The following is a 21,035-nucleotide window of genomic DNA, read 5'->3' as shown; positions in this document are numbered from 1 at the left end:
ATGGCAGGTTCCCAGGTAGGCTGAAGATCAGGATTGAAAAAGGCATGTTCTCCCATGAGAACATCCACTCCCACATAACACCTAGGATATTTCTGAGGCACTTCCATGTTCTCTGTTGCAACCCTTTGAGCGACCTGCCTCCAGTTGTCCTGAAAAACGTTAAATTGCACAGATTGGAACAATACTTGAGTTATATGTCTAATGTCAAATGGAGCAAGGAGGTCTGTGTTTAGTACTCTGATAACTTGCATAACTTGTGTATAGCCAAGGCCATATTTTGCTACCTTATCTTGCAAACCTTGGACAACCTGCCAGGCAATCACGTTGTGCCTGTCAGCTTGTCCTATATTTGGGACAGCTTTATACACAGGAAAAGCTTGAATTCCCCCTTGTGGTGGAACATTGTCTCCCTGAACCACCTGTGGCCCCTCCTCAGATGCTGGATTAACTGTTTGACTGTCATCTGTGGCCCCTTCCCCTGGGTCTGGTGTGGTGGCAAGTCCACACTTTGGCATTCCCACTTTTTCTATCAGGTCCCAATCCTCATTCTCTAAAGCTCGCATCTTAACTGATTCCCAAAAGCAGCGAGGGTTCATGGGTCGCTCAGTCACCTGACAAGGAGGCAAAGTCCAGAGATTACTCAGGGACGATGTCGCTGCTTGTTGGTGCTGGCGTTCTGCTGCCAGGGCATGCCCTCGCTGGGAGGCAGGCTGTTGGCATTCATTGCCGTTACTGTTCCCATCCTGGGATGGGTAGGACAGTGTGCAGGCAGCAGGGGGTGGTGGGTTGGCCGGAGGCTCCGAAATTGAGGAACCGACTGTGGACTGCGGAGCTGAGAGGCTGGTTTCAAGTCCCGATGCAGGGGTGTCGGCTGCCAGTGCTGCCACGGCCAGGGTCCCAGCCGTGGCAGCCGCAGCTGACTGAGCAGCGGCAGGCAGCTGCGCGGCTGCCAAGTCACCCGCTGCACAGAGAGGAGGAGGAGGCAGTTGTTCCACAGCTAAAGGTGGGAGGGCGAAAGGGATCACAGCCCCTGTTGTGTCATTTATCGATAGAGATGCTGCCGCTGCCACTGTCACTGTCATCTGCACAGGCGCCATGGAAGAAGGGGAGAGAGCCGGCGGGGGATGCAATGTTAGCTGGAACAAATGCTCGCCGGCAAGGTGTGGCCAGTACATCTGTGCAGGCTCCACAGCTGACGACAAGGAAGCTGATGGAGCAATCGGTCCAACTGCTGCGCCCGCTGATGACAGAGGCAGTTCCACCCTCACCCGTGGTGCGGGGGGCGAATCAGCAGCAGGAGCAGCAGCTCCTGCCGGCTATGAAAGAGCCCTTCCCTGGCCCACTGCAGAGGAGGGAGAGCGGGGCCGGTAGGCGGGGCCAAGCGGCTTGTGGATCAGCGAAAGGCAGCCTTGCCAGGTGGGACGAAGCCGGCTGAAACACAGACATGTCTGCTTCTTCCCAGAGAGCAGAGACGGGCATCACCAGTGGCTGGAGTGGGGCCAACTGTCGCAGTGGCTCACCAGCTGCTCTTTGCAGAGCAGGGAAAACCCAATCTGCTGGCAGTGGTGGCAACACTCCCAGCACCGCCTGTGGCACTGTAGGGGCCGAAGGCGGCACAAACAGAGAGGTGCCGTCCTCTGGGCACGGCCGGGACGCAGCTATTGCACTCGGCGGTGCTAGTTTTGCAGGAGGAGGATATGTCGGTGTGGTGGTTTGACTAGAAATAGGATTTCTGAGATGCTGTAGTCAAAATAATAAGTGTTCAGATTTTAATATTGGCACTTGATGTGGCTATTGGGACATTTGGATTTGCTTCTGAGAACACAGGGTTAAAAGCAGGGCTCTCTTTTAGAAAGTTCTCTTTAGATTTCTGGTGGGAGATGTTATGAACAAAAATTCGGTTAATATTTTTTTTTGTGAGAAAAAAGTTACCACTACTGCTGGGCTGCGGCCTGTGTTATGGTAATTACGGGTCGTTGTCGTTAATGGTTGTTTTTGTATTAGTAAAAGCCCTGGCTGGGGCGAGGTAATGGCCCTTCTCCTGAGACAGTAACGGGTGGAAGACCTTCCCGAACAGTGAGGAGAAGAGACCTGGAGGGGGGGTTATGCAAAGTGACTCCAGGACCAGCATGCTCTGTGGGTCCCCCACTCCGAATGTACTGAGAAAACCCCAAAAACAACGAGCCAAATAAGAGTTGAGAGACTGGAGTGATGTCTGCACGTGAGGAACCAAGTGCTGAGCCTGCAGAGATGCTGAACACCTTTAGAGTCCCTCTCGCCCTGACCATGGGAGTTGTCCCCGGAGATGAGGGCCTGCTAAGACAGCCAGCAAAATCAACACCTGGAAAGGGTCACCACGCCCTAAAGGCTCCCACAAGGACCTGATCCCCAGCTCTGCCCCTAGTGGACAAAGCTGCGCATATCCTCCTCCTCTGAGTTGCCCTGGGAGACAGGACGGGGACTGCAGCCCTGCCGAGCTGCCCAATCCTGAGTTGATCACTTTTAATAAAGGCATTAAAAAGGAGAAGAAGTCTCCTGGCCCTGTTTATTTCAGGAGAGAGTTTGATTTCTCTCCCGGCTCAACTGCTGGCTGGGCGGGGGGAAGGGAAAGCTACGTGGCTTGGGAGAGGTGGGCCTGACTCTGAGGGGCTTAAGAGTAGAAGCATTGAAGAACTACTGAGAAGTATTCTTCTTCTTTTATAGGCGACATAGACAGAGAGAGAGACTGAGCTGCGCTTAGGAGTTACTTTAAAACTTAATAAACATGTGTGTAATGGGTTAAAACTTTAAGTTTGTTCATCAAAACTGACAGTTATTCCAGTAAGACTGTTGCACCACCTCTAGTTTGTTTAAGTAAATTTCCAGACTTTAAAGGATAAGGAAGGTGAAACCAAAAGACAATAGGTTTCGCAAACATTTGTTTATCTGTTTAGTAAACTGTTAATATGGGTGGGGGGTTTGCTATGATTGATAACACAGTATCAGCTTATCTGCTCAGTAAACCTAGGATTCCAGGAACTCAGCAGATTGAGCCTAAAAATTCCAGGAATCAGACAAAGGAAAAATTACCAACCTTCATCTTCAGACCCCGGGAGGTGGACTATGACCACCTAAACACAAAAGAAGAATACGCAGAGTACTACACATTAACCCGGAAGCAGGACTGTATAAGAACTCCACGGAAAATCAGAAGAGTGCGACAGTGGCGGAGCGGAGACTCCCCTGTCGCCCAGCACTGATCTGCTTATTGCTTTGCCCGCTGTAATCAATAAATTCTCAATTGGTTTTACTTGGCAAATTGTCGTCTCAATTTATAACAATGTGCAGCAGCAGGCAGCACGGCTGAGAAAGAAGAAAAGGAGGGGGAAGGAGGCAGTGATGTGTTTAGCTGCTTGTGAGAGCTTTTAACTTCTTTGTAGACAATGAAAACTTTACAGAACATTAACGTTTCTTAGAAGAGTGATGAAAGTCTGAGCAGAGAAATAGATGTTAGAAGAATGGAGAAGATAGAGTGGCATTTTCTGCTAAACTCTTTTTTTTTGTATAGCTATAGACTGTTTCCTTGTGATACAGAGACTGCTTCCAGGGAGGGCAATGCCTCAGAACTAAGAGGGTTCAGTGTGAGTGCTCCTCAGCACCAGGGGGTGCAAAAAACATGGGAGGGACAGATGTCCCAAAGTTGAGACTGTGCCTTTTTAGAGAGAGACAAAGCATCCTTAAAAAGAACCCTAGAAGCAGCCCTGGTCCATGTGCAGTAGTGAGAGCACTGAGCATAGAAGGAAGATGTCAGGATAGCAAATGATCTCCAGGCGGTACTATGTGTCACAAGAAGCCCATAGGACAAAGAAAGACTCCTTCTCCTCTTGATTAACTGAAAATTGAGTATTCTAAAGAGTAGTGCCAGACTGAGAGTGATTTAGAAGAATGTATTGTATTGAGAATTTAGTGAAGAAGAGGAAGAGATGTATTTGTGAAGTTTTCATTTTCCTTGTGTTTTTTTTTTCATTTCTCCTGTAGTTTAGTTATTGAAGTTTTCTTTATTCCCAAGTAAGAGCCTGCTTTACTTATTCCTTGTCACATCTCACAGCAAACACCAAAAAGAAAGTATTTTCATAAAGCCACTAGCATTGTGCCAGTGTCAAACCGTAACAGTTGGCCTCAAAGAATCATAGGGATGAAGATATTTTGGTGGAACATAGGTTCTGCAGGGGGCCCCCACATCTCCCACGGGTTTGCGCAGAGCCAGGGGAAAGCCAGCAGCTGCCCGGCTGGCCAATCTGCCCCCTGGGGTGTCAGTGCTCGCAGAGGCAACCTCTGCGCCCTATGAGGTCCCCATTTCTGATTCGCTTCCCCTCGGGGTCTGGTCTCACAGGGCTCTGGACAGGACACCACATAAAGGTATAAGTCAAGGCACAGTGGTATCCCCACTAGCAAACACTTCCCACAGCTGATAGCCCAATGTGTCCCACGTCTGTGGAATAAAAGCGGTGTCTAAATATACCAGAAAATCATGAGATTTGGCCCAGGAAAGCAGAGTGCAGAGCGAATCATCTGACACAGAGATACCAATACAAGGAATCATGTCCCTCCAAACAGAAATAATTGCATGTTCTTCTGTAGAGAGGTGACTTCTCATCATAAAAGCACCATTCCCAAAATTCCAGCAAGACTGCCTCGGGGTAACGACTCTCTGCTTTGCTGGGGAACTCATTCCCACCCTAGCTTTGAAGCTATTAGGGCCAAAACCGCGATCTCAGTCCTTTCCAGGAGGACGCAGGGAAAAGTCACTGTTATCTCTCTGGGGGAACAGAAGATGCCCAGACACGAGTGGGCTGCGTGGGCGCCGCGGGGTCCCGGCGGGGTCCGAGGCTTCTTCATCCTTCCCACGGTCCACGAAGGGTCAATAGATGTAATTCTACAGCGTGGTCACCAGATGTCACTGTTTAATAAAAAATAACACAGAGTCGTCTGGAGACTAAGTGGCACAAGCGCCTCCTGTCATTATTAAACAGCTTCTTTTTATACACTCATACGATACAGGTGGACCTGATTGGTCATTTAATCAATACATTTCACCTGATTGGCTAATTTACAAGATGCCCATTTGTAAAAAATCCTATGAGAATAATAAGAAAACAGATCTTAGAAAAACAACACCTGCAGGTTGTTTATAATAATTGGCTATCATTGTTATCTCCAACTCCCCAAAGTCTCTGTAGTGGTTTTGGTTTGCTGATTTAAGATTTTTCTAATTTTGAGATTTTTTTTGGCTAATGCACTAAAAAATGTGGCGAGTTTGGTGTTGGCTAGTCACCAATACACTCACATATTGTTGTGAGATAGGATCAGGAGAAAGGCAAAGCAGGCTCAAAACTTTAAGAGGGTATAAAGAAAATTTTATTGAAAGTAATTAGAAGGAAAAAAAGATAGCAAGAATCAAAACAAACCCTTCAGAACACTTCTCCTCCACCCACAACTTTTTCTTTCTTACCGACAATGTAAAGAAACTAAACTTAAGATTTCTAGTCAGTTTACGACTCCTAAAATAGTCTTTCTTTAGTTTACTGAGGGAGAGAAGTTTTTCTTGTTAAGGTTATGGAGGCTTCTCTACAAGAGGAAAGAAACAGTTCTCTCGTGGTTCTCAATTTCGTCACAAATAACAGCTGCTTGGGGAACTTTGCCATCGTGAAATCTTTCCCATTTCTACAACTTTCTCACGGCTTGTCGATGGGCCATGTCGACTTATGTTTTAAAGATTAACTGTTTAAAGGTAAATGTTCTTATTATCTATTTCTAAAATCATCTTCATCTCTGAGAACAGAGATCTTTTTCTTCTTCTCTTAGAAGCACAGGACTACTCTTCTCTCTCTGTTTAAACTTCTTATAGGATCACAGCCATTTTAACATCTGCTTGCTTTAACATGGAAGCCTTTACTTGATATTAATTTGAACATTTTTATCTCTCTATAGTTTTATGCATTATAAGGAAAAAGAGTCTCTTCTTCATAGCTTACAAGATTTCAGCTCTAAAAACAAGGCATCTGTTCACCCCTCCCATCTGAGACTTAACTTCTTCTTTACTGACTTTAATGTCTTCATGTTGTTCTTCTATATACTTGCATCTTGTTCCTTTCTCTCACTTAAGAGAAGATTGAAGCACTTGAAGGGTTAACATCATGCCTGAAGCTTACGCCTGAGACCTACGGCTAAGTTGTGTCAGGATTGGCTTTATAGTCTTTAGTTTTCTGCACAGGCTGTAGAAGTCTCTGGTCTCAGCTGTGCTAGAGGGAAGAGGCCTGACAGCAAAATCTTCACAGCCACAGCCAGCCCTGCTCTAGCCAATGCTCTACAGCTTCCCTCACCTTCCTGCCCGGCAGCTGCTGAGGCCCAGCCTGGCCAGACCAGAGCCGATGGGAGGGGCCAGCAGGTGGCCCGGGTAGGGGAGAAGAGGCCCTGTCCGCAGTAGAACTGACCAGCCTGGCCTAGCCAAAACGAAGGAAGGGTCAGGGCTGGAGCCTGCCACCTCCTCACCAACCAGGAAGAAAAAGGAGAGTTCCCGGAGTATTTTCATCTTTAACGTGTGTGTTATGAGTAAAAAAGTTGTCCATATTTTTAAAAGTCGCAGAGTTCACAAGTTAAACCAATTGCTGCCAAGTTAGAGTTCTAACTATTTATTGTTAATAATTTCATGTTGTAATCTCCTGTTGTTAATAGTTTCCTTTTAATTACCTGTTCTTAATAGTTGCCCCAACCCAGCCCGCCGCTGCCTTCCCAGCAGTGCTGGGGGAGCCCCGCGGGGGTAGCCCGAGAGTGTCCCAGGAGTGTGGTAGTTAGGGAAAAGGCGCTGCGGAAGAAGTCGCGATGTTACGGAAAGGCAGGACCCTCTGTTCCCCATAGATAAGACCCTCTGTTACTCATAGATAAGAAATTAACATAGGAATGTAGCCTCCCTTAACCGAATGCCAGTAACTTTCCATTCCTTACCCAGTACTTTTCCATTCCCTACTAACCATAGATAAGGAGGACAAACCCCCTTTTGACGTAGAGACCCCTAAGACTATAAGACCCCATGAGAAGAAGTAATAAACGCCTTTTGACCATCCACCACATTGGTGTCTGCGTGTGTCACTGGCCCGAACGGCCCTGGAGAGTGGGCTGTCGAGCTGTACCTCAGAACCAGGTCGCCTGCCTTGCTCTAGAAGGCAACATTTTGGTGCCAGAACCCAGGAAAGCGATTTGCGCCCGGGGAATGGGGATACTCCTGGAAAGAGGACAGCGGCTGTGGCAGCACGTCTGACCACAGCGGGGAGGACGCCCCCGGACCAGCGTGGACCATGGAATCCACAGCGAAGGTCGTAAGTCAGGCTCATGGGCAATGGGGAATTAAAGGTGAGCTCAGGAACTCTAATCTTGCTATTGCAAGGCTCCTAGAGCTGGGGATGATCGAACGTCCGGTAAATATATTATATTCGGAAGCACGGGAGAAGTGCACTGCCGCCTCAGCAGAGGACTCTAAGTCCGCAGGCAGTGGTAAAAACCTCAAAGCGTGGGGGAAAGTAGAAGAGGCCCTATGCAAGACATTAGAGGAACAGGAGACGCGGGAAGCCACGCGTATACGTTTATTAGCTACACCAAAGCCGAGGGTGGGGGCCGCGACGCAGACTGCCTCTGAGAGCGATCGGATTGACGGTGGGAATATGCGGGGGCCGGGCGCGTTCCACCCCTTCCCGAGCCCGAGCCCAGACCCCCCGGAGCCCCCAGGAGACCCCCCGAAACACCCAGGGGACCCCCCAACCTTCCCGCGGAGCCCGCCGGGTCCTAGCCCCCCCGCGGAACCGTTCGAAAAATCCGCGGTTTCTCTATCCGTCTCTTCCCCACCGGTCGCCGGTCCGGCGCAAGAAGCAGAGCAGCGCGCGCGATGCTTCTGGCAGGGACTCGCGGAGGAGGCGCGGAACGAGGCCGGATTGTCGGACCCCACCAGGATCGGTAAAAACTCGCCCCCGCCATGTGTGTTGAAAAATGGCGCCGAACCACATGGCGAGGGCGGAAGGGAGGAGGCGGGGGGCAGAAACGCAGTCAGCCTGCTTAACAACGCATGCGCAGGCGAGCGGGGAGATGGGGCAGCCCCCGCAGAGGCGCGTAAAACCAACCAGAGCGCTCTATTCAAATTAGATCCTTATAGGGTAAGGACCTCCCCCGGCAGGAGGCGGGGGGACCCCAGGGGAAGGGACCGACACCACCCCCAAAGGGAGGAGCGAGGTCGAAGCCGAACAAAATGGCACGGAGCGCCGGAAGTGTACCGGCAGTCAGCTTCCACCTCAGAGTCAAGTAAAAGCTGCTCAGACAGCTCGGGAGAGCCGAACGAGTCCGGCTGGAACTCGGAAACCGAGAGACCAGAATTAATGCGGTTTCAAGCGAAACCGATTAAAGCTTTAAACAATATTGGGAAACAATCGCAACACAAACTCACCGATTGGGGAAAAATAAAAGCAGCCTGTGGGGACCGGGCACCGGCAGCCTCCATGCACGCTTTCCCGGTGGGGGTTGCCGGAGCACGGGGGAACCAACAAAGGGCATATACCCCAGTTAACCCAAAAGAAGCCAAAGCAATTTCAGAAATAGGGATCAACTCAGCTGTAGTACCCACTCTTGAGGACGACCTTTCTAGCAATAATGATCTGCTCACTTTTGATATTACGCAAATAAGCCGCATGCTTTTTGATGGGGCGGGGCGGACTGTATTTAAGCAGGAATGGCAGGACGACCACGTTAGCCCAGGCTTCCGGGGAAGGGCAGCAACTCAGCGAGCTGTCCCCAGCCGGCACAGCCTTCCCTGACAGCACCCTCACTCCAAGCATCCCGGCCCCGGGGAAACGGGACGTCCTTTCCATGCTCAGATTTCGGATTACAAATTTATCATGAGGACCACTGCCGTACACCCTCCGCTGCCAATCAAATTGACTTGGAAATCATCAGACCCTGTATGGGTTGAGCAGTGGCCCCTGACAGAGCCTCGAACAGCAGCCTTGCAGGAACTGGTCGACCGCGAACTGCAAAAGGGTCACATAGAACCCTCCACCAGCCCATGGAACACCCCTGTATTTGTGATCCCCGAAAGGTCCGGACAAGGCTATCGTCTCGTCCACGACCTGAGAGAGGTGAACAAGACGATCCGACCCATGGGTCCAGTCCAGACACTGCTACCCACGAACTCAGCCATCCCCGCAGGGCAGCCATGCGCAGTACTGGATATCAAGGACAGTTTCTTTTCAATACCCCTGCACCCTGAGGACAGAGAACGATTCGCCTTTTCCGTGGCATTTCGGAACGGCGAGCAGCCCAACCTTCGCTTCCAATGGAGAGTACTTCCACAAGGCCTGGTCGACAGCCCGACCATATGCCAAATCACCGTGGACAAAGCACTGATACCGGTCCGACACTCCCATCCCCACGCAACCATCATCCAGTACATGGACGACATCCTGGTCGCAGCACCATCGACAAGCCAAGTAGATGACCTGGTGTCCACAATCACGGAGACCCTTCAGGCCAACGGCTTCGAGATCGCGAGCACAAAGATCAAGAGAGGACCCTGCGTGACCTTCCTGGGAGTAGGAATTACAAGTTCCTACGAGACACCCCCCGAGATGAAGATCAACCGAGACGTCGAGACGCTCCACGACGTGCAATGCCTGGTGGGATCGCTGCAGTGGCTTCGCAACATCGTCCTGATTCCTCCCGAGGTCATGGACCCTCTGTACGACCTCCTGAAAGGAAAGCACCCCTGGGAACCCAAGGAGCTGACACCGCAAGCAACGAGCTCCCTCGACTTCATCGAAAACCAGATGTCCACTGGCACGCTTGCCAGGTGGAACCCAGCCATGCCACTGGACCTGTACGTCCACTTTACACCGAAGGGGGGAGTGGGAGCACTGGCCCAAGGACCTTCTGAAAAGGCCTGACCGATCCAATGGGTGGTCCTCGGAAGACCCGCTCGTGCATTTTCCCTGGGAATCGAATGCATCGCCAGCCTCATCATGAAAGGCAGGAGACTCGCCTTGAAACACCTAGGGACAGAGCCGACAAGCATCCACCTTCTGTTTCGCAAGCAGCCGACCGCGGAGTCAGCCACAATATCGGAGTACCTGGCCCTTGCTCTCTCCAGCTTCGGAGGAGAAATCTCCTACTCCTCCAGACCACCCTGGACTCAGCTGCTGACCGTAGTCAACATGGACATGCCTCCAGAGGTCAAGGACAGACCGCAGCCAGGACCAACGGTCTTCACAGACGCTTCCTCCACGACTTCAACCGCAGCAGCAGTGTGGCAGGCAGGAGAGCAATGGCACTGCGTCAAAGCGTGTGACCCCACACTGTCAGTGCAACAGCTGGAGGCAGCAGCAGTGGTTTTGGCGTGCGGACTCTTCCAAGACGAACACCTCAACATCGTAACAGACTCTATATTCGTGGCAAGGCTCTGCCTAGCCATGGCAGGACCAGGAGTGTCAACATCAGCAGCAGCCCTAATGCTGGAAGAAGCACTCTCCTCGCGACAGGGCACCGTGTCAGTCATCCACATCAACAGCCATGACCCAGTCAAAGGTTACTTCCAGATCGGCAACGACAAAGCAGACGCCGCAGCAAAAGGTGTTTGGACCTTGCAAAGAGCTCGTCAACTGCACGAGTCGCTCCACATCGGAGTCAAAGTGCTGGCGAAGAGATGCGGAATCTCGACGGGAGACACGAAACATGTGGTAGCCACTTGCCCTTATAGCCAGAAGTCACCCCTTTGGACCTACGGGGTCAACCCGAGAGGTCTCAAGCCCTCAGAAATCTGGCAGTCGGACTTCACCTGGTGTCAACTGCTGAAGCCCCGAGCATGGCTTGCAGTGACCGTAGACACTTATAGCGGGACGATCATAGCCACACAGCACCCCAAAACTAACTCCAAAGCCACAATTCAGCACTGGCTGACAGCCATGGCTTGGCTTGGTATCCCCAAGCAGATCAAAACGGATAACGGCTCCAATTTCACCTCCAAACAAGTACAGGAATTCGCCTCGAAATGGGGCATCACGTTAGTGCAAGGCATCCCATACAACAGTACCGGGCAGGCCATAGTTGAGAGAGCAAACCAGACCCTGAAAACCAAGATAGAAGTGTTGGCAAAAGCAGAGGGCTTTGCCAATGCCATTCCCCCAGGAGATCAGGCACGTATGCTGGCAACCGCTTTGTTAGCACTGAATCAATTCCCTAGGGGAGATGAAACAAACAGTCCCGTCCAAAAACACTGGGCCACTTGAACGCTAGAAGAGGGCCCACAGGTGGTAATTAGAAACGAGCTAGGCGAGTGGGAACGGGGTTGGAGGCTGATGCTCACGGGGCGAGGGTACGCAGCTGTCAAAAAGGACAGCAAAATCAGGTGGTGTCCACTTAAGTCGATTAAACCAGACCTTCATAGCGAGCAGAATGAGACTGACGAGAGTTGCGAGTCTTTGTTTACAGGACCTGCTCGTGGGACGTCCTCGTGACGCGTGCATTCCGGTTCCAGACGAAAGTGACAGACCACCAAGCCGTCAGGCAGCACTCGAGAGACCCGCACGGGTGAGATCCAAGCACCAAGGGTGTTTCTGTGTGATTTTGCTGTTGGGGCTTGTCGCCAGAGGGCAAGCCAGCCCAGACCACTACCCCCATCGGCCATTCAGGTGGGTCATGAGACACCTTAGTAGTGGCAAAGCACTCAGAGAAATCACCACACCAAACACCCCATCCTTCGTGCTCCGCATCACCGACCTGTTTCCAGGACAGCCAAGGGTAAACCCCTATTCCCCACACGCCACACACTCATACCTATCCTACTGGTGCCCAGCTTCAAACCCTGGGAAAAGCTACTGCAATCACCCAGGGTGGGGATATTGTGGGCACTGGGACTGCGAAACCATAGTTACAGATGCCAGACCGTCGGGGCCTGGGTGAGATCCACAAGAGCCAGACAAATTCTTACAGTTCACCTGGGCACCCAGCGGCTGCAAAACACCCTTCTTCTTTCACGGAAACTTCCATCGAAACCAACGTAAAATCCCTAGATTTCGGGCATGTACTGATTACAACATGACGGTCTTGCAGCCAGAACACCCTAGCTGGGCCACAGGCAAGACGTGGACAGTAGTCCTTCAAGGGTCAAAAGAGAGGGTGAACGTGCAAATTATCAGGCTCCAACCGTCAGCACCCCGAGCGGTTGGACCCAACAAAGCGATTAAAAGCGTGCCAAAAGGGAGAAACATAACCTACCCCAAAACCTTACCCACAGGGGTCAGCAATGTCCCGACCGGTCAAGCGGAAACCTTTCAGATGAGTCGCTTAACCGAGTCAGACTCAGACCCAATCCTTCGTATGTTAGAAGCTACCTTTGTATCCCTGAACGAATCCGACCCTAACCTTGCCGAATCCTGCTGGCTTTGTTACGATGTCAAACCCCCTTTTACGAAGGAGTCGCTCTAAACACTCCCTTCAGTTATTCCACAGCCAAAGCCCCTCACCAGTGCAGATGGGATACCCCTCGCAAAGGAATCACCCTGAGTCAAGTCACAGGCCGAGGCAGATGCTTTGGCAATGCAACCCTAGCTAGGCAGAAAGGCAACATCTGCACCAAAATTGTCAAGCCTAACAGGAAAAACAATAAGTGGGTAGTCCCATCCGCATCTGGGAAGTGGGTTTGCCAGCGATCCGGAGTGAGTCCTTGTGTGTTCCTTCCCAAATTCAATGACTCTAACGACTTCTGCATCCAAGTTCTGATTGTTCCTAGGGTCCTGTACCACTCAGACGAAGAAATGTACCATCTTCTTGAGGGACCCAGCCGGATCCACAAAAGAGAAATAATGACAGGTATAACTATCGCAATGCTGCTCGGCCTGGGAGCAGCCGGAACGGCCACGGGTGTCTCAGCCCTAGCGACCCAGCACCAAGGACTGTTCCAGCTGCAGGCAACAATTGACGAGGACCTGCAAAGGATCGAGAAATCCATCTCCTTTAAGTCGGTCTCCTCACTCTCAGAAGAGGTCTTGCAGAACAGGCGGGGCCTGGACCTCCTGTTCATGCAGCAAGGGGGCCTGTGTGCCGCCTTGAAAGGGCTTCTATGCAGACCACATGGGAGTCGTGAGAGACTCCATGGCAGAACTCCGGGACCGACTGGCTCAGAGACAGAAAGACAGGGAGGCCCAACAGGGCTGGTACGAGTCCTGGTTCAATCAATCACCTTGGCTAACCACTCTGATTTCTGCCCTGATAGGTCCATTGGCGATGCTGTTTCTAACAGTTACCTTCGGACCATGCCTGCTGAACAAGCTGGTCTCATTCGTTCAGAACCGCCTGGAACGGACCAACATCCAGTTCTTAGGCCGACGACAATTGCTGTGAATTCAACCAGGGAATTCAACCAAGGAACACTGCCAGTCACAAGATTTTCCAAACTTTTCTGGCAAAAGCTTACTCAGGTTTCCCAAAACCCCTTTCCCTTGTCAAGTTACAACCCTATACCTCATTTTAGTACCTATGTACATGACTACCTCATTCATTTGTGAAAAGGGGGGGGGAGATGTGGTAGTTAGGGAAAAGGCGCTGCGGAAGAAGTCGCGATGTTACGGAAAGGCAGGATCCTCTGTTCCCCGTAGATAAGACCCTCTGTTACTCATAGATAAGAAATTAACATAGGAATGTAGCCTCCCTTAACCGAATGCCAGTAACTTTCTGTTATGAACAAAAATTCGGTTAATATTTTTTTTTGTGAGAAAAAGTTACCACTACTGCTGGGCTGCTGCCTGTGTTATGGTAATTACGGGTCGTTGTCGCTAATGGTTGTTTTTGGTATTAGTAAAAGCCCTGGCTGGGGCGAGTTAATGGCCCTTCTCCTGAGACAGTAATGGGTGGGGACCTCCCCGAACAGTGAGGAGAAGAGACCTGGAGGGGAGGCGTTATGCAAAGTGACTCCCAAGACCAGAATGCTTTGTGGGACCCCCGACTCCAAACTCACGGAGAAACCCCAAAAACAACGAGCCACCTAAGAGTTGAGAGACTGGAATGATCTCTGGACGTGAGGAGCCCAGTGCTAAGCCTGCAGAGACCTTCGGACCCTCTCACCCTGACCATGGGAGTCGACCCCGGCGGTGAGACCAGGCCGACTGAGTGGGAGGGGCACCGTCTGACGGGGACATCACGCCCTAAAGGCTCCCACGAGGACCGGATTCCCCTAGCTCTGCCCCTGGTGGACAGAGCTGCGCATATCCTCCTCCTCTGAGTCACCCTGGGAGACGACGGGACGCTGCAGACCCGTCGAGCTGCCCAATCCTGAGCTGATCACTTTTAATAAAGGCATTACACAGGAGAAGAAGTCTCCTGGCCCTGTTTATTTCAGCTGGGGGCACTCGTCCCGAATAGCCACGCCGCAAGAGGACTCAGGACTGGCCATCTTGGATCTTCAGAGGACAGCTGGCTACCAGGACCAGAGGGATTGGCTCAGGACAGACAGCGACGAGCACCGGACTGGTGAGAAATCCAGTGGCGGGAGTGGGAGACGTGTGCATGTGTGTGTGAGTGAGGCGCGGGTCGGCAGCCTGACCTTCAGAGCGAGTGTGGACCCCTCAGTACCGCGTTTCCTGACTCCTGCGAAGGGGCAGGCCGGAAACAGGGGGAAGCGAGTGGAATTAGTGTGAGTGAGTCGTCTCCCAAGGGGGAATAAAGGGCCCCCCCACTCCGGGCGTGCGGAGTGAATTACTGTGTATGAATGGCACGCACCTAAAGTAAGTCCTGACAGAGGGAGGTCAGGCACTTTTGTAAGTCTCGAGAAGGATTTGAGTAAGATTTGTCAGTCCCGAGAAGGATTCGGGTGTTTCACAAGCCCTGCAGGCAAAGTAAGTCCTGACAGAGGGAGTCAGGCACAAACCCCAGCGAAGGAGGCTGTGGTTTGCTTTTAAGTCCTGATATTGTGAAGCCTAAAAATTGGCAGGTTAGGCAAACTAAAAAAATCAGGCAGTTGTTTTTCCTGACTGAGGGAGTCAGGCACGACCCGGATTCTTGGCCGAGGCTTCGTGTGTTCAAGTCCCGATAGATGTAAGACCTGACGCTGGGAAGTTGGGCAATCAAGAGATTGGGCAGTTGTTTCGGTATAAAGTCCTGAGCATCAGACAGAAAGTTGAAGTTCAGTGGAGGAGGCTGAAGCTCCTCAAACAAGGTTTTTTTGAAATTCCCGGTCAGTAGAGGCACCTTTGGGAGTTTTTTATTGAGACCTGAAAAATGGGATGTTGTAATAGTAAAAAGACCGGCAAGAGACTGAGGTATATACATCCCAATAGTCCCTTAGGAGAACTGTTAGAAAAATGGGATTCTATAGAGGCCACGGAGGGATTAGATAAAGTGAAAATGATCCATTATTGTATGGAAGTGTGGCCAGAATTAGAGTTGCAAGGAGGATGGCCTTGGTGTGGGACAAAGGATAAGTGGATGTGCCAACAATTAAATAATTATCTGACAGCTCGAGGCGATACTGATCCTGAGCAATTACTCTATGTATCTTGCTGGGTAAAGAGCACTGTTGAGGATGAAGGGGTGCGAATTTGTAAGGTACAGAGGAAGAAAGAGGGGAATGAAGGAGGGGATGATAGAACTAGTAAAAGATGGGACCCCCTGGATTATTTGCCTCCTTCTGCCCCTCCACCTTATAATCCTCTTCTTCAAGCACCTCAAATGGCAGGTCCAGTTCCTCCCCCGGCTGCCATCTCGTAACCACCTGCTCAAACTCCTCCTTATACCTCTTCAGCTTCCGCTATGATGAACCCAGTATCTCCTCCAGTTCCTTCTGAACCACCACAAGTGCCTACTCCACCTGCTGCATTCTCCACCCCTTCTCCAGCTCCGCTTAATATCTACTCAGGTCCCTCTCCCCCTCCTATTGCTGTCCCTTTACCTCCTCCTAGTTGGGACACAAATGCCTCCTCGCCCAGTAAACAGCTATCAGCAAATACACCTGCTGATGGGCAGAACATTCAGGGTAACCCAGAGAACCCACAAAGTAGTTTGGCATCTGAAGATGGGCCTTACTGTAGCACCAGATCCAAGACCTCCAAGGCAGAGAGACACTTTCCCCTCAGAGAGGTTCCTATGGGAGGAGTAGCGGGAGGTGTTGGCTTTGTGAATGCTCCCCTAACTGCTTCTGAGGTGAGAGGATTCAAGAAAGAGTTGGGGCATTTAGTTGAGGACCCAGTGGGCATAGCCAACCAAGTGGATCAATTTCTAGGTCCAAATATCTACACTTGGGGGAAGATGAATTCCATCCTGAGTATATTATTTTCCCCAGAAGAGGTTCAGATGATTAGGGCGGCTGGCATAAGAATATGGGAGAAAGATAACAGTCCAGGACCCCAGGTGCCATCAGGTGAACAGAAATTGCCACTAACGGAGCCCAGCTGGAACCCTAACCAGGAGGAGGGGAGGAAGGCCATGAGGGAATATAGGTCTTTGATAATACGGGGGATCAAAGAGTCAGTTCCCAAAGGAACTAACACCCAATTGGCATTTGAGGGTGCACAAGAGAAGGATGAAGCTGCTGCTGCCTGGCTTAATCGCCTAAGGCGGAGGTTCCAGATGTACTCTAGAATAGACCCAGACACCCCAGAAAGTCAAATGCTACTAAAAGTCCAATTTGTTAGCAAATCTTGGCCTGATATACGGAGAAAACTGGAAAAGATGGAAGATTGGCAAGAGAAGGACATTAATGAGTTATTAAAAGAGGCATTGAAGGTGTATTTAAGGAGGGAGGAAGATAAAGCAAAGGCCAAGGCTAAGATCATGGTTGCTGTAGCTAGAGAAAGTGCAGGGTGGGCGGGTCCATCACCAGGAGGAGGCAAGGATAGGCCAGTACTGTCAGGTGCAAGAGGGATGGAGACCCCTCAAGTCCCTTTGAGAGAACGACATTGCTATTACTGTGGAAAGGCAGGACACGTGAGGAGGTTTTGTAGAAAGCTCAGTCTCGATGAGGCAATAGCCAGGGAACAAGATAATTTAGGGAAGATCCTTAAAGGTGACAATTAGAGGGTCAGGGGCTTTACACTATAGGGGACCCGATGCAACATCTAGAAGAGCCCTTGGTAAACTTTGAGGTGGGACCCCTAAATGAAGAATGTGAATTTTTGAGTAGATACAGGGACAGATAAGTCCTGTCTCAACAAAGTACTAAGAAGTATAGTATAGTATAGTATAGTATAGTATAGTATAGTATAGTATAGTATAGTATAGTATAGTATAGTATAGTGAAAAACATCTGAAGTTAGACAAAAACAGCTAGGTAGAAAGGATTTCCAATAGCACCAAAACTGGCCAGTAAAACTAAACTTGTAATAAGTGATGTGAAAGTAAAAGGTACCTTTTTGTTGTCTTGTTGTGTGTGTGAGAGTGAGCCACAAAGTCAGCCTCAACTTCCCGGGCAGGTGGGAAGGGGGCAGTGGAAGTGTGTGTATGTGTGACCTGCAAACCAGGCTTGTGTCCCCTGGGCAGGTGGGGGCTGTGGCTGAAATGTGTGTGTGTGTGTGACCTGCAAACGAGACTAGTGCTCCTCAGGTGTGTGAGGGAGCCGTAGCTGTGAGAGCGTGACGCGCAGACAGCCTCACAGGTGAATGTGCACCAGAGGCAACCAGAGCCAGGGCCCTTCCAAGAGGCCCAGGGATACTGAGACCTGTGGGCCAACCCCAAGGTGAGGGGAGCCACAGTGATTTTCTAGCAATAATGATCCAGTTTGTGTCTTGAGGGTGTGAAGGAATGTGTGAGAATGAATATAGACAAATTAGAATAGAGGTAATGTAGATTGTGCATTATAAGTTTTACCACATCTCCTTAGAGGGAAGTGTATTGTGTAGAAGAATGGTGTAAAAAAAAAAAAAAATTAAGTGTAAGGGGTTGAAAGAAGTATTTAAGCTGTAAGTGAAAGTAAGAAACAGAAGCAAGAGATAAATAGATAAGATCTTGAAAAATAGAACAGAAAAACCAGTGAATTAAATACACAGAAAAATAGGGGAATGAAAATACTTTGGGAGTTAAGTTAGCTGAGAAATACAACTCCTTGCAAAATACAGAGTATGTAGAAGTTGATGAGAGAAACATGCAAGCTATGGAAGAAAGAGAAATTAACCAATAACATCAAACAGAGAAACTGGGTTTTGATAAAATCATTAAATTGCAGACCATTAATGCCTGTGTTTGAAAGGCCGTTTCAGGTACTCTTCATTACTAATTCGACTGTGCAGACCAAAAGAAAAAGGTTGGACTCACATCACTCTCACCCCCTGGCATTGGACCAGGATTCAACATCAGGTTTTTTTCCCTCTGGCATTCTGGCATTGGACCGGACTGCACCCCATTCTTCCTCTGGCATTAGACTGGACTCCACCCCTTTCTCCTTCTGGCATTGGGCCAGACTCCCAGTTTTTCCCTCTGGCATTGGGCCAGAGTCCACACCACTCACCTCCGGGCACTGGATAAGGATTCATCCACATCACAAGTTAATTCACCTGAGTATACTGTGATTTAAAGTTGGCTCTCAGAAGGAAAAGTCAAAAAGACTGAACTGTATGGGAAAAAACTTGGTATCAAGAGTTCTAATGTTTAAAAGGTTTCAAAACTGTTATGTGTAAACTATGTTGGAAAAAAGTTTAAGACTGTAAATAAGTGATTCTGGTTTAAGTTCCCCAATTTAATTCTAAAGACTCCAGGTTAATCCTCTACAGAACACTCCCCTGGGAGGGGGAACCAAAATTGGTAGGGAACAGACCAAGAGAGGTTTAACCAGAGAAGCGGGTAGAAGGGACTCTAAAGAGCTTGGAAACTTTTCCTCAGTAAAATTCCCCAAGAGGCAAGGCCGGGTGGGCAGGTGTGAAGGTCCGCCCGAAATAAACGGGTGACGAATGATTTTTGGGTGCAAAAATAACCAACAAGAGGCACAGGGGTTTTGCAGTAACAAATCAACAAGGTGCAATTTATTGATTATAACTACAGCTAAATATGCGTTTGGTTAAGGGATCCGGGGAAGAGAAGGGTAAGACAAGGAAAAAAAAGGGAGGAAAGAAGGTCAGGGAATGGGGTATAGCTACCAAGACGTGATGTCTTCGGGGTCCCGCCGCCGAAACTCGCTGGTACACGTCTTGGGGAGATCTCAAAGGACAGTCAGGCCGAACCCCAATATATATACTGTTCTTGGTTGGGGGAAGGTAACTGAAATTAGGTTTCCATGGAGGGGAGAAGTCCATTGTTTTCATGGCCGAATGCTCACATGTACGTTAAGTTTTCCCCCTCCCTGAGTTGGGAGGGAGTACAGTCCCAGTCTCTGGAAGGAGGTTGCCAGGGGGGTGCCATGGGGGTGCCATGGGGGTGTCAATAGGGTGCCAGAGGGGTTCTTGGCTCCTTGATGAGGAGATTCGCATCTCTGTTGGTCTGTCACGGTGGTTGAAGACAGGCAAGAGGGGTCTTCTCATGGAGCGGGGGGGAGCCACCCCAGAGCTCAGTCCAGCCAGCTCAGGAGTTTGGAAGAAAGTCCAGTTCAATTGTCCAGAAAAGGGCAGCATGCCCCCTTCGAGTACAGCATGGCGTGTTCTGCAAGCATCACTTGTGAACACACTAGATAAGCAGGAGACTTTCTTTCCCAACCGGCTCAGCACTTTTAACTCTTCGGTAGTCTTTTCTCATGACAATTGTGAGGCAAAAAATGAAGAATTTTCGGATGGACTTCTACATGACCCCGTGACTCACGATTGTCTTGAGGAATCTTCATCAGCAGAGCTCTAGAGTGTCTTCGAAACTCGTTGCACGTTGGTAGCATAACCCCGGAAAAGTAGGGATGACAGGAGAGAGGGGATAAAAGGGGAAGAGAAGGAAAAGAAAAAGGGAAAAGGGGAACCAACAAACATAAACATAATTATTATTGATCATCATAACAACTTCACACGTGGTTATTTTTTATAACAATTTCAAAAAATTATGATTAATTTTAACAATTTCAAAAAATATTCATCACTGAAAGCAATATCATTTGTTTAACAATTTCAAAATGATTAAAACAAATCACAAATAATCAAAACAACAAACAAATCATAATATTATCATTGTCTTTTAAAATTATTTTCTAAAAATTAAAGTAACTTTCTGCAAATCATACTTGATATTTAAGAAGTTGTTCTAAAGCACATATGCTTGATTCATAACCGTTTCGTATCAAGTGTTTTGGGGACATCTATTGTATTGAGTACATCAGCTAAGCGGTGTGCATTGACTACAGCTGACAGTCTCTTAAGCTTTTTCATCATTCTCCAATTCAAAATGAATAGGGCTGCTGACAAGATAAAGCCAAGCGTAACTAGGATCAAAAGAACAACAATTGGATGGCACACACTGTTCAGAACACCTGTGGCAGTAGGTGACCACCCAAAGAGAGTATCCCACCACCTATGCTCAGCATCTTGCTTTACCCTCTCCATAACCCAGTGTATTTGTCTCACGTTGTGATGAACAGTCACCAGGGTCTTCTGTCCGCTCTCCTTGATTTTCTCGAGGATGTCAATCAGGTCTTGATGGAGCAATAGTTGTCTCACGAGGGTGAGGTTCATTCTAATAGGAGTGGGCATCAGCTTCTGGATCAGCGTGTAGTTGGATTGCAGTAGGTGGTGAGAAGTAACTGGAGCTTCATAAGAGAAATCGCATCCTACTATCTTAGTAAAGTTACAAGCACAAAAATTTGAATGATTCTTTGCATCTACTACAACATCTTCTACAAAGACAGAATCACATGTGGTTCTAAAGCATGCACAGCCATTGCCTATGTATATAAGAGCTGTCTGGGTATCCTCATGTGGACGAATCTTGAAATGACAGATATTTTGCTCTATGTCTAAACAAATATTTGATCTATGATTGCATTGCTTTCACAGATGAACTCTTGTTGTTCTCGGACAACACAAGTTTCCAGGTTAACAGTTTGCCATTTGTCATCAACCTGACGGGCC

This window comes from Melospiza melodia, chromosome W, assembly GCF_035770615.1.
Source record: "Melospiza melodia melodia isolate bMelMel2 chromosome W, bMelMel2.pri, whole genome shotgun sequence".
Lineage (NCBI taxonomy): Eukaryota > Metazoa > Chordata > Aves > Passeriformes > Passerellidae > Melospiza > Melospiza melodia.
The sequence above is the reverse complement of the archived record's forward strand: the minus strand, read 5'-3'. Positions refer to the sequence as shown.